Here is a 14845-nt window from a genome sequence, read left to right on the forward strand (position 1 = left end):
TCAGCAATTAGAAGATTCACATAACTCAGTGAACCATGGTTTTCCAAACGACCAGTACATGATATAAAATTATTCTTGGTTAAAGGACCAATTCAAAATGCAAGAAGATAAATAGGTTTTACTATAAGGGTATTAAAAATTCATTGATATAGTCCTAGATACCCCATTGCAATCACCTTTAAGAAACTACCACCTGTCAAGTTTGGATATAATATCAAAGAATATCTAGAGTTATATGAAAAAAGAAAACTCTATTAATATAGTCTGAAATTCTCCAAAGAAATTTGGTAAAATGAAAAATGTTGCCACTCCCCTCATTCATTTTTGTTTTACTCTGTTTGGGTTCTGTTTAGGAAATATTCATTTTTATAAGAATAAGTGATTTACATAATCAAGTAAGTTTATTATGGTAATTTTCAAATAAGTAAGGAGAAATAGTTTTAATTGGTCAGTTTTCATTTTGAATACAGTAAATATCATTAGACATAACTCACAAAAACAGAAGTTTCTTGGAGTCTGCAATGGTTTTTAAGAGTGTAAAGGGGTTCTGAGACCAACAAGTCAAGAACCAATAATATAAAGAGATAATGAAACAAATACTATGTACCTAACAGAAAGATTAAAAAATGAAACATGAGTAACACTTTTGAAGCCACTGTATGTTCCACCCAGAATATAGCTCTTTCCCTTCTCCCGAGGCTGAGCATATTACATTCATCTTAAATTAACCATTGTTTTCTGCATAGTTTATCTCACATGCATATCTCCCTGTACAATATTTCATCTTACTATTTTTGAATGGCATATAGATGGAACTATCCTATATGTCATAGTTTGGGTTTCCCTGAAAGTAGGGCCTGACTTGGGTGCAGGTAGTATATTTTGGAGGTGATCCCAGGAAGCAAAAGTGTAGGGGTGGAAATAGAGATTAGAGAAGGGATAGAACAAATGAAAGTACATTAACTGAGCTGGGTGTTGCAGTGGGCAGCTGAGGCATAGTCCCTCTGTGTACTCTCTGAGGTAATGTGTCAAAGACACATTGCAGAACCAGCCTACCAGACCAAAGGGAGACAGGGCTTTATTCACTGACTTAATCTCCATTTGCTAAAATTTGATCTTGGGGTCTTAACTCCCTTGCTTATTTAGGCTGAGTGGCTTCCCATGGTTCTGAGAAAAACCTGAGGCAGAAAAGCAGAGTACCACCCCCTGCACCTTTGAACTTGAGGTGTACTAGGCATGACTAGCAGAGAAGGCAATGGCACCCCATTCCAATACTCTTGCCTGGAAAACCCCATGGACGGAGGAGCCTGGTAGGCTGCAGTCCATGGGGTCTCGAAGAGTCAGACACAACTGAGCGACTTCACTTTCACTTTTCACTTTCATGCATTGGAGAAGGAAATGGCAACCCACTCCAGTGTTCTTGCCTGGAGGATCCCGGGGACGGCGGAGCCTGGTGGGCTGCCGTCTGTGGGGTCGCACAGAGTCAGACATGACTGAAGTGACTTAGCAGCAGCAGCAGCAGGCATGACGGGTGTCCATCACAGCTGCCTGAAATCAGGTGAGCTAAAGGGACAGGGTGAGGGGCACCACAGGTGTCAGCCACACTGCTGTTCCGTCGCTCAGTCATTTCCCGGAGTTTGCTGAGATTCATGTATACTGAGTCAATGATGCCACCCAACCATCTCATCCTCTGCCTCTCCCTTCTCCTTCTGCCACTAATCTTTCTCAGCATCAGGGTCTTTTCCAAGGAGTCAGCTCTTCACATTAGGTGGCCAAAGTATTGGAGCTTCAGCTTCAGCATCAGTCCTTCCAATGAGTATTCAGGATTGGTTTCCTTTAGGATTCACTGATTTGATCTGTCCAAGGGACTCCCAAGAGTCTTTCCCAAAACCACAATTCAAAAGCATCAATTCTTTGGTGTTCAGCCTTATTTATGGTCCAACTCTTACATCTGTACATGACTACAAGAAAAACCATAGCTTTGACTATACAGACATTTGTTGGAAAAGTGATATCTCCGCTTTTTAATATGCTGTCTGTGTTTGAGGTTTGTCATAGCTTTCTTTCCAAGGAGCTAGCATCTTTTAATTTCATGGCTGCAATCACAATCCACAGTGATTTTGGAGCCCAAGAAAATAAAATCTGTCATTACTTGTATTTTTTCCCCTTCTATTTGCCATGAAGTGATGGGACCATATGCCATGATCTTAGTTCTTTGAATGTTGAGTTTCAAGCCAGCTTTTACACTCTCCTCTTTCACCCTCATCAAGAGACAAAGTTTTAGTTCCTCTTCACTTTCTGCCATTAAAGTCGTATCATCTGAATATCTGAGGCTTTTGCTATTTCTCCCAACAATCTTGATTCCAGCTTGTGATTCATATGGCCTGGCATTTCACATGATATATTCTAGATGTGAGTTAAGCAGGGTGACAATATGCAGCCATGTTGTACTCCTCTCCCAATTTTGAACCAGTCAGTTGTTTCATGTCAGGTTCTAACAGTTGCTTCTTGACTTACATACCAGTTTCTCAGAAGACAGGAAATATATTATTTTATAACTTTCTTTTATCACTCCAGAGTATGTTATTGAGATATTTGGAGTTAATGTGAGTAGTTTTAGTTAATTCAATCGCTGCATAGTATCCCATTCTCTGTTTCACAACTTAATTTCCATTGTATTGTTTGATATTTGATTTATTTCTCCATGTGGAGACCTTTATTAATGCTACTTCAGAAACAAAATCACATAAACATTTCTATGCCTTTGTATTCCATCTATAGTTTCCATAACCAGTAGAAATGAGTTCTCCACCTCACTGCATTTGCATTTCAAATCTTGCATGAATTTTATTGGCTAACCTAAGTCACGTGTGGCTGCAGGGGATTCTGGGAAATGGAAATTTTAGCCTTTAGCCTCTGCAGTACAGGAAACACTATAGAAATAGCGCCATACCCAATACACTAAGCCATCAGGCAACAGCTATGAAAATATAAAATACACACACCCTTAGATCCCATGATTTCATTCTCATAATCTATTCCATAAGAATGAACATATTAATATAAAGGAGCATATGTACAATGACATTTATTGCAGAACTGTTTGTGGTGAACTAAAAGTGAATGTTCTTTAATAAGTAAATGGCTGAACATGTTGAAATATGACCACATATTGGGATATTATGTGGTAAAAAAATGAATTAGAGTAATACCAGATGACTTGGAGTGATTCTCCATTGAATGAGAGAAGCAAAACACAAAAATGTACGTATTATATAAGCTCATTTTTTTGTAAAAAAATGGCCAATGAAAGGTTATGTGTGCATACATATGTACATATACATATGTGTGTGTGTGTGTGTGCACGCATGTGATTCCCTGGTGATTCCCAGACAGTAAAGAATCCACCTGCAATGCAGATCTGGGTTTAAACCCTGGGTTGAGAAGATCCTCTGAAGAAGGGAATGGCTACCCACGCTAGTATTCTTGCCTAAAGAATCCCATGGACAGAGCAGCCAGGCAGACTATAGTCCATGGGGTTACAAACAGTTGGACATGACTGAATGACTAAGCATGCACACACACACACATACACAGAGAGAAAGTGACTATAGAAGACCACCCATTAGGCTGTTAACAAGGCTAAAGCTATGGTTAGGAAAGTAGTATAAAACTAAAGTGAGCCAAAGAAGAGTAGAGAAAACATATACATAAAAACGGATGGCCCCCTCAATGTGATTATTTTAGGAGGTTGGGATTTTAAGCAAGCTTTACTTTCTTTATATTTGTAGGTACTATTTGTTTGTAAATAAATCTGGAAACTTGTATGTTATATTTAAAATTATTTATAATGCTTGCATGCATGCTCAGTTGCTTCAGTCTTGTCTGACTCTTTGGGACCCTGTGGACTGCAGTCCACCAGGCTCTTCTGTCCATGGGATTCTCCAGACAAGAACACTGGAATGGGTTGCCGTGCCCTCATCTATGGGATCTTCCCAACCCAGGGGTAGAACTTACATCTCCTGAGTTTCCTAAATTGCAGGAGGATTCTTTACTGCTGAGCCACGAGGGAAGACCCTTATTTATAATAAATGTATATTATTTACACAATCAGTATAAAACAATAAATGAATTTTTAGTATTAAAAATTCCTTATTTCTAATGAAATTGGGGATAGAAGAGTGGTATAAAGGATTATTATTTCATATCACCTGCTTCTGTACCATTAAATTTGATACCATGTGCATTTCTATAACTTTGAAAAATGTTTAAAGAAATAATGTTTTTAAGATAGCAAATAAATTACCATTGTTTGGGCTAAGGCAGATTCTGACACTGTGCTCTGGAGCCAATTCTCTCTCCTCATTTCATTCATTAAACTGCTTTTTTCATCAACCATCCATTCCTGTTGGCTTCGTCTCTGGAGGTTAGAAAATGCTCACCTATCTCCTAGCTTAGAAGATCTTGATTCTTAGGATATCTAATAGCCAGGGTCTTTTGACTCTACCTCCTAAATCTCTCTCAAACCTTTCCAATTAGTTGCCCCTCATTTGGACTCATGCAATCTTTTATTTCTAGCGATACCACCTTCAAGACATCCTTCATGTTGTCATCAGTGTGAACGTTTGTAAATGTAAAACTGAATAAATCACACCATTTTTAAAATTCTTAAATAACTTCCCATGGCCCACATGTCCAAGCTTAAACTACTTAGTATGGCATATAGGACCTACCCAACTTACCTCTCTGAAATATGTTACCACTTATGCACACGCAGCTGACCTACCTTTCGACGTCCTCAACTGTTTACATTTCCAAGTCCAGCTCCAAAAACTAATCTATGGCTTTGGGAAGATATCCTCTACCTGTGCATAATTCCATGTTACCGCTAGACTGTGAGCACCTCCAACGGGGGCTACATTCTACTTTCATTCATAGCACATGCTGGATATTTGCTATGTTGTATTTGTTTAATATTGAATGATCTAATATTTGCATATACAGGCACTGGATATCATATAGGGAAAAGTGACTTTCTCAGGTCATATGACAAGAAATAAGGCCATGTGAAATAAAACCCCACTGTTGCCTGGAATCTCTGTTGAGTGCTTTTCTCACCATAAACCATGTCCTTCTTGTTAGTTATTTAAACCTTGCAAGATACTTTCATCTTAGACCTCAATTTTCTCATCTTTGGGGCAAATATTTCCAATAAATCATTCAACTCCGACATTTTCTTTAGCATGGTGGTAAGTTCATATCTCCACTCTATCACTGGGGAAAGTTTTACTTTTCTGTGTCTTAGTTTTTTTTACCTATGAATTGATAAGAATAGTAATCTAATTCAGAGGGGTCTTATGATGATTAACTGAGAGAATAATTTGAAGGGCTTAGGAGAATACCTAACCCATGATAAGTATTGAACATGTGTTGGCTATTACTATATCCTTTGTACATATGGAGCCAAAACACTTGAGCTCTTCTACAATTGAAGTGGGTGACCAGCCAAACTTCAGCTAACTGGCTGCTTAAAAGCAATAGCTTAGCCAATTGAGTTTTGAATGACAGACATAGATAATTATTCTTAGCTTGTAGTTAGCTTTCCAAATAACCCATAAGGCAGTATAATATGTAGAGAATCTCCATAGCCAAAAATCCTATATTAAAAATAATTGTCAGAAAATGGCAAACATGTTATCATACTTGGATAGTCTTTCCTCAACTATTTTGGACTATTTAGGCTCTAACTGTATTGCTAGCTTTATCTCACCTAAATATTGGCAAGGCAGTTTTGAAAGCTAAATGCCTAATATTTCTAACATCACTTTGCTGAAAATTTCTACCAACTCTAATATAAGCTTTCCTCCCCAAGCCTACAATGTATATTTTCATTAAAAAAAATTGAAAAATAATTTAGTTATATAGAAGCTGAGTTTCTAACCTCTAAATTCATGCTTTTGAGATTTTTTTCTCTTTGTTTGGTTACTGTAACAGAAGATAGTTAAATACTCATTTTGAAAATGTGTTGGAAATACATAGAAACTAGAATCACTCCCACATCCAATCAAAAGAACAAGAAAAAAGTGTCATTCAACACAATTATATGAGGCTGTATATTAGACCATCTAGAATTGCCCCATCTTCAGACTGGCAGTCTGTGTTTCAGATGCCCTAGACAATACTAAATCAAGACTATCTTTGCCAGTGTGGTCTATGCCAGTGTGTATTCAGAAGAAAATCTAATCTGTATGTGCCTCATTCATTTATAAATCATCAAATATTGATTTAACATAGCTGGTGCATCACCAAGAAACATCTAAGTTGTTTTATGATTCTTTTAACCAGCCTCCAATCCCCGAACAGAAAGCTATATTTTGCCTGCCATACACAAGACAGAATGTTGAATTTTGAATCACACATAGAAAGGGCCAGGCCAGTGCAATGCAGGGTGGAATTTGATTTTGATGTTCCAGGTTTTTCTTGCTGTTGCTGACAGAGAAGAGGAGTCAAAAGCCAGAAAATAAATAAATAAAAGTAAAACAACAGCTAAGGTGTCTGTCTTGGTTCTCTACTAGGGGAGTTTGGCTTGTCTTGTCTCAGGAATCAGTACGGCAGAAAGTCTGTTTTCTGCCTGCTGATGTTGGATTGTATCTGGCAGGAGAGGAGGAGGCGTGGGAGCCACAGGAAAATGAATGGCGATCCAGGAGCATCTGCCTAGCTAGGATGCTGTAGGATGCCGCTGGGGCATTCCCAGTGGACACTCTGGATCTAGATAAGCAGAAGAGGTATCAGGAGGCAACCAAGACAGTATGTGCCTCCTGCATCCTCCATATGCCTGAGGCGGCTCAGGAAGCTAAGAGATGCTACCAGAAATGGCACTTTTTCTTTGTCAACACAATCACAAACATGAAATGCAGCCGCGTAACTGGTTGTAAATGGGAGATCGTGCTCCGCTGGCGGCCGTGAGATGGGGCACAAAACTCTCCTCCGTTCCGCCTGTCCCTCACCACGGGACTGCCATAACTGTTTGCTGCGTGCCAGCTCATTAGCACCTCTCAGGCAGAGCAAACTACAGTCACCTCTGCTTTTAAACACCAGAGAAAAACACTAAAGACTACAGAAAACACAAAACAGAAGAGCCTCTGAATGCCCCTAGGCTGCCTGTGATTGTCATTTTGAAGAATTGTTATTACTCTGTTTTGATGCCAGTGGACATATTGAACTTCTTTCCTTAGTGCCATTGGTGTCAGCAGGATCAAAGGTGTGTGTGTGTGCACGGCTGTGTGTCTGCCCAGGCCTGGCAGGAGGTGAGATGGATGAAATGGGAAGAGAGGAGGAAAAATGGGCAACTGAAGAAGGAATGAAAGATGAGGGTAGATGAGAGCCCTGATTGAGCTTATACTGCTCATGGAAGATGAATCATTCTATAATATAGTTCAAAGAGGGGACCAGCACACATATCTCTTTCAAAGGCATTCTGTCCCCAGTGAACCGCATTCTCTGAGCTTATTGAAAGAACCAAGAATCCCATTTATTGTGGGCAAGACTGATCCCAGATATAGAAAATGGAGCATTGGACAGCCTCAAGCTAGCTGTCAGGGCCTTCATGAGAGCAGATGAATCTTTACATACTTCTCTGAATGACATTTGTTTGGTATCTGCCATCCACCAGGCACTGTGATAAGTGTCGGGCATATAAAGATGAATAATAAGATCTAGGCCAATCCAAAGCAGATGTAGAACCATCCCCTTTATAATATAATCAAATGTGTCTTATAAAAGGCTGAAGAGTGCACAGCTAAGGAAGGAAGCATACAGGAGCAGTACTCAAACTAGAGGAAAGAGTTCCCAAAGGACACCTGAAGAAGAGAGGGAAACAGAATTCAACCAAGTGGACAAAGATAGGGGAGTTCTAAGCAGAGAGAATAATCACAGCTAACACTTACATACCATCTGCACCAAGAACTAGCCTAACCCTTTGCATATCATTTACACATCATTTAATTGTACAACAACCATAATGGAGACATCAAATCATCATGCACATTCCTGTTTTACAGATAAAGAAAGTGGGGCTGGAAGAGAACAAATAACTTGATTAAGAGCAAACAGCTAACAATGGGGAGAAGCAGAATTTTAATCCAGGTTGTCTGTGTTTGGAGTCTATGCTTTTAAATACTGTCATATACATACTGCCTTTTCTTGTTGGGGGAAAAAAAAAGGATAAAAAATGGAGTATTGAACTGCCCTTGGTTCAGTTCAAACAGTTCATCTCTGTGGATCAGGTATTGTACCAAATGCTGATGTTACAAATATGAATAAGGCTTAGTTCTTACCCCCAAGGCACTTAAAATACATTGAGAAAGAATCTTAAACAGGTAATTCCAATATAATGTGGACTAATGTTTGGATATGTTAGCTGATTTTCTTTTCATTCCCTGTAACTCTTTTTTTTTTTTTAACTCTGTAGCTGTTTCCCTTGCAAGCTAGATATCAGAATTATTAAATCAGAAATTCAGAAGAGAGGCTTTTTGAAACCCTTCTGTGACTATGACTTCTATATTGCTGGCAAATTCTCTTTACTGCCTACTAGGCTTGCCTGTTTTGATGAAACAAATTGCCATATTGCAGAGGCCCACATAGCAAGAGACTGAGGGTGGCCTTCAGCCAATAGCCACCAAGAAGTTGAAGCCTTCAGTTCAGTACCCTGAGAGTAACTGAATCATACCACCAAACATGGAAGTAGTTCCTTCATTTGTTCAGGCTTCACATGAGAATGCAATCCTGAGTTAACATCTTGATTGTCACCTTGTAAAAGCCTTTGAAGTAGAAGATCCAGCTAAGCCATGCCTGGATTCTTGAACCACAGAAACAGGTAATACATGTGCTGTATTATCTAAATACACTGCCAAATTTTGGCATAATTTGTTACACAGCAATAAGAAGTAATGCAAAGGCATTGCCAGTGTATACAAAAATCAAATCATTTTATTTACACAGACCTGCGTCAGGCTGTTAAAGTGTACCCTTCTCATGAACTCAACAGTGTAACTTAGTGACACAAATGTTAACCAGAGCGCGTACTTGGCTGAGACTTAGATGTCAATGGGACCAGAAATCTACAATCCGGAATTCACCACCGCTGCTTCCTATCGTGTTTCCTAAGTATGTGCTTCGGGCCTTTCCCATTGGATCAAGAAGGACGCTGAGAAGCTGGTGTTATTTCTGTGACACAGGAAAGAAAGAGGCTAGATTGCCTGTTCATGGGCACATCATGAAAAGGCAAAGCCGTCAGCAACTTCAGCATCACCAGGTTCAATAGGAGGGCTCACAAGACATTTAGGGAGCCCTTCAAAAAACTTCAGGCTTCCCTGGTAGCTCAGCTGGTAAAGAATCCACCTGCAATGCAGGAGACTCCAGTTTGATTCCTGAATCGGGAAGATCCGATTGGAGAAAGGATAAGCTACCCACTCCAGTATTCTTGGTCTTCCCTTGTGGCTCAGCCGGTAAAGAATCTGCCTGCAGTGTGGGAGACTTGGGTTCAACCCCTGGGTTGGGAAGAGCCCCTGGAGAAGGAAACGGCTACCCACTCCGGCATTCTGGCATGGAGAAAGGTATAGTCCATGGGGTCACAAAGAGTCGGACATGACTGAGAGAATTTCACTTTCAAAACCCTAAGTGGAAACAAGAAAATTGGAAATAGGGAATATATACAGGCAGTTCTAACAGATAATGTCTTGGAAAGTGAAAGTGAAGTCGCTCAGTCATGTCCAACTCTTTGCGACCCCATGGACTGAGGTCTACCAGCCTTCTTAGTCCATGGAATTTTCCAGGCAAGAGTACTGGAGTGGGTAGCCTTTCCCTTCTCCAAGGGATCTTCCCAGCCCAGGGACTGAACCCAGGTCTCCAGCACTGTAGGTGGATTCTTCACCATCTGAACCACCAGGGAAGCCCAATAATGTCTTAAAGGGATCCAAATGAAATGAAGCAAACACTATAGGCTAAAAGACTTTTCATGTCCTTTTAGTACAGATGTTTTCAACCTGTTCGCTTGAAGTTGATAAGCTTATATTTAATAATCCTAGGGGATTTAACAATATTACAAAAAAACAAAAATCAAAGTCTCTGCTTTTCAAGACATTCTAATATAAAAATGGGACCCATAAAATAAAGAGCTACAAATACCAAACAGGAAATCCTGATTTCACAGAAAGTAGTAAAAATATAGTACTCTTTACTTACATGAATCCAGTAAGAATCTCAGTTCACCAACTCAGTTGTTCAAGAAACAACCAATTAAAACTTCTTCTGAATAAAAATGAGTTTCTCATCTGACTAGTGAGAAATTAGAGAACGGCCATTATTTGGAGTACTTCTCCATCAAGGATCACTACAGAATTCCATCTGAAAGGTGGATAAAAGGCCATTAACTTAAAAAACAGTGTAGCTATCGGTGCTTCCTCAGTGCCCAGGTCTGCAGGGCCCTTTGAACATGGAGTGTGGGTAGTAATCTCAGGGCACTTCATCTAAGGAGCAGAAGATAGAAATCTGGACCTTCTCTGTTCATCACTTATGGTGGTCCTTCAATAAAACTCACTCACCCTTTTAAGGACTTTGTTTTCCTTCCTATAAAACCAAGGGCAAACACATTTTTATTCCAACTGCCTTATCAAGAGGCACATAGGTGACTTTCTTTCACTTCTATACATCTTTCAAAATGAGTTCTCATGTATCTGCTGGGAGATAGGCTGGTCAGGAAATCTTGTGCCCATAGGATTGATGAAAAAAAGAAAAAATCATGACATTGGCATACGAAGTTCATTTGAGCACACACATGTCATATCCACAGCCAATTCCGGGTTAAAATGAAGAGTTCTTGATACTTAATTCAGCACACTGGATTCTTTTCTTTAAATTTGTTTTATTGAAGTATAGTTGATTTACAATATTGTGTTAATTCCTACTGTACAGCAAACTGATTCAGTTATACATTATACATTTTTTTTAATATTCTTTCCCATTATGTTTTATCACAGGATATTGAATACAGTTCCCAGCACTATACAGTGGGACCTCATATATAGAATGTTGTTTATTCACTCTACATTTAATAGTTTAGTGCACTGAATTCTTCTATATTGCACTGTAGCTGCCATAATAGACATCACCAATTGTTATACCCCAAGTAGAGATTAAAATATGCATATGAAATAGGGCAAATTGTGGACTATCTCTAGCTGGAGAAGGTTATATATATATATATATATATATATATATGTCCAGGTAGGGAATTGGGACTAATAAGACACTATAGAGAGGAGAGGTAGGCCTTTGTGCTCAATTGATGAGGATGGTTTCTACTGTACGTTTGCTTTTCATATTGGATCTTTCTCTGCAAATGTATGTATATAACACAGAGACATCTATTACTTGTTTCTGAAACATCATCAAAAGCCCTGTGGGCAGCAGAATATAATGCAATGTGCCAGCATGACAAGTGTAAAGTATGTCAAGTCAGGGAACACCATAAATCCTCTATTCAATTCTCAAAGAATATGATACACAAATGTCCATTTGTCTTGCTCTCTCACATCTTCCAACATTTTCAAAGAGGGTTCTGATAGGCTAGTGACGGCTGCCTCTGTGCTGAGCTCCTGAGGGCAAGACTCATTAGCCATGTGGCCGTCTCTAAAATTATTATATCCAAGCACTCAGGGAAAATAAGAACCGGAGGTATAACACCACACCTTGCTGCTATCATTTGTCAAAAAGTGGCACCAGTTAGAAATGACACAGGATAACAAGTCCAGAAGCCTCTAGAACAAACAAGAATGATCCATCACTGAAGACAAGGTGAAAACACACTCCCATCCATCCACATATCAATTATATCAGCCATAAAAATAAGTACCAGTTCACATTCTCAAGGCCTGAAAAAAAAAAATCAGGTGGATCACAAGGGAATTATATTATAGTTAAAACAGAAACCAGATCTAAGAAAAAATTAAAATGTGTTGTACTCTGTCTGTATGTGTCCTCATCATTAGTTCTGGTTTTTCAGGGAAAAAAATTACTTTGTGAACACAAACTCAGACTACAGAAAAATGAATGCTTCTCTCACCCTTAATGTGGCAACATTCAAAGAGGTGAAGAGAGGTGGAAGGGATATTTAAGAGAGAGGAACCCTCTGGCTTATCCAGGGCTTGGAAAGATGACCAAGAGGAAAAGGCTGTCTAAGACCAGAGAATGGGAAAATGTGAACAATAACAGCTAAAACATATGAAGTGCACCCTTGGTGCCAGTTCTTGCTAAACTTGTCACATTTACTTTATCAATTTAATGTCACCAACAATATATGAACGATGGTTGATACTAGGATTATCTCATTCATTGTTGAGAAAACTGAGGCAATGGAAGGGTACACGACTTGAAGGTTAAATATTTGAATCCAGGTAGTATGCCCCAGAGCTCATATTACTAATATTGACAATAGTTTTCAAACTTTTTCTTGTATCAAAATTCCCCAATGGGTTGTTAAAACCCAGATTGCTGGCCACAACCCCAAAGCTCTTGATTCAATAAGTAAGACCTAGAAATTTGCCTTTCCAACATGTTCTCAGGTGATGCTGATGTTCCTGGTCTGGGGACCCCACTCTGAGAATCACTGCATTAAGCTGTGTTTTTCTTTTAGCACGTGAGTGTTCTAGTTTGAGGGGAATAACTAGCAAATTCATTGTCAGGTAACAATGAATAAACATATCTCACTGTAGCAAATCCTTTTTTCAAGAAACTGTCACAGCTGAGACTTAAAACCCTAGATTGAACATTGTAGTATACAGACAAAGATGCTGTCCTTTTTATACATAAAGGATAAAACTCAGCAGACCTATAAATGAGGTAAGAGCAAGTGAACTTTTGCAGGTTAAGTAAGGCAGATAACTGCGTCAGTAAAAGCCTCTAGCATGCCCTTAACTCCAGGCATGCTTAAGTTGAAAGAAAAGAATGACAAAAAGAATACTTTGATGCATGTGTGGCCATGCTACCACATGCTATATCTGTATTATAGTCAGCCTGTAAAAAAGAAATACTAAGCAACTTCAGCAATGCTCTTCAAGTCTCTGTCAAAATCTGAGAATTTCATTTACGTTTAGGAACCCATCAGACTCCATTATCTTTGGAATGGACAACAAGAGTTACTGAGACATACGAAAACTTTTATTCTTGGAGTACAAGTGACATATATTTAAACAGAGATGTTTCTCTTAAATATATATATATATGTGTGTGTGTGCATGTTTGTGTGCACACATTTTACATTTTTTAATGCAGTTTTTCCTGTAGTAACCAAAAGCCTCCCAAGCCTGAATACTACTTTTATTTCACTATACTATAGTTTTATAGAAAAATACACATAAAATAAAATTGGCCATATAACCATTCTTTAGACACTTTCTATGACACAAAGCTCAGAGGACACAAAGGGCTTGATCATTATGACTGTCATGATGAGGTTACAGCCTAACCAAAAAGACTTAATGTTTTTTAATATGTATGAGTATGCCTTTATCTCTCAGAGTGTCTTAGTTTAATCCAATCATGAATATGTACTTACCAGCCTGGCTGCTGCTAAGTCACTTCAGTCATGTCCGACTCTGTGTGACCCCATAGATGGCAGACCACCAGGCTCCCCGGTCCCTGGGATTCTCCAGGCAAGAGTATTGGAGTGGGGTTCCATTTCCTTCTCCAATGCATGAAAGTGAAAAGTGAAAGTGAAGTCACTCAATTGTGTCTGACTCTTCGCGACCCCATGGACTGCAGCCCACCAGGTTCCTCCTTCCATGGGATTTTCCAGGCAAGAGTATTGGAGTGGGGTTCCATTGCCTTCTCCGATGTACTGACCAGAGGATGGTGCAAAACATCCTTTCCCATAGAATCCCACAGAAAGCCTAACTTCACCGTGATAGCTTGTGTCTCTTTTCCCTTGAATCATTGAGAGGGAGTCAAAGATATCAATGTAGGGAGAAGAATATTATTTAGCCTGATAGCTAGATAGTAAAATATGTTAAGTATCACATACATTCTGCAAATAATAGGTCCTTAAAAGCTTAGAGGACAGAGATTTGGAGGTCTTAACAAAGGTTCTGAGAGACCACGGGACTTTAGATTTGAAGGAAAATTGATAGGGGAAAGAACAATAGGGAAAGAACACAGCAGAGAGGAGGGTCCTTCCGAACAAAGCTCAGCAGGAAAACTTGATCTAGTGCATTCCATCATGAAGAAGGCATTAAGTGCAGTCACATGATGGGGACAGCAATGATCCAAAGAGGGAAAGTGCTTAAGTCTAGTACAGAAAACCATTGTCGAGCAGATCAGAAAGGGACTGGTTGTCATACAGATATTGAGAGGAGTAATGTAAACAAAGTAGTGGTTTAAACAGATAAGATTGCAGCATTTTATGGAATACATTTGAGGGGAGAACATCACCAAAGATATTACTGCAACTGGCCAGATGTGAAATAACAAGGACTTAAGCGAGCCAGGCCAGCAGGACTGTGAGCCGGGAAACTAAGGCGGGTATCTGTGTTGGCTCTGTCCATGTCTGGAGGAGAAGGAATAGCTGAGGAATGACGTCAAGCTGTTCAGTCTCAGTGTCTGGCCAGAAATAGCAACTCTGGCCCAGATGGGTTGAATCACTCGCCCAGGCTCAGGTTTAATTGATGGCAGGGTAGCTTTTAGATGTTCAGGATCTCAGCTCAACCTTTCGACCAGCATGTCAGCTGCTTTTGCATGTTTCCTTCAAAGACTTTGCATCTTGACACTACTCCACATCATAATAACTCTAAAA

The sequence above is a fragment of the Odocoileus virginianus genome, chromosome 2 (assembly GCF_023699985.2).
Source record: "Odocoileus virginianus isolate 20LAN1187 ecotype Illinois chromosome 2, Ovbor_1.2, whole genome shotgun sequence".
In the NCBI taxonomy this organism is placed as follows: domain Eukaryota; kingdom Metazoa; phylum Chordata; class Mammalia; order Artiodactyla; family Cervidae; genus Odocoileus; species Odocoileus virginianus.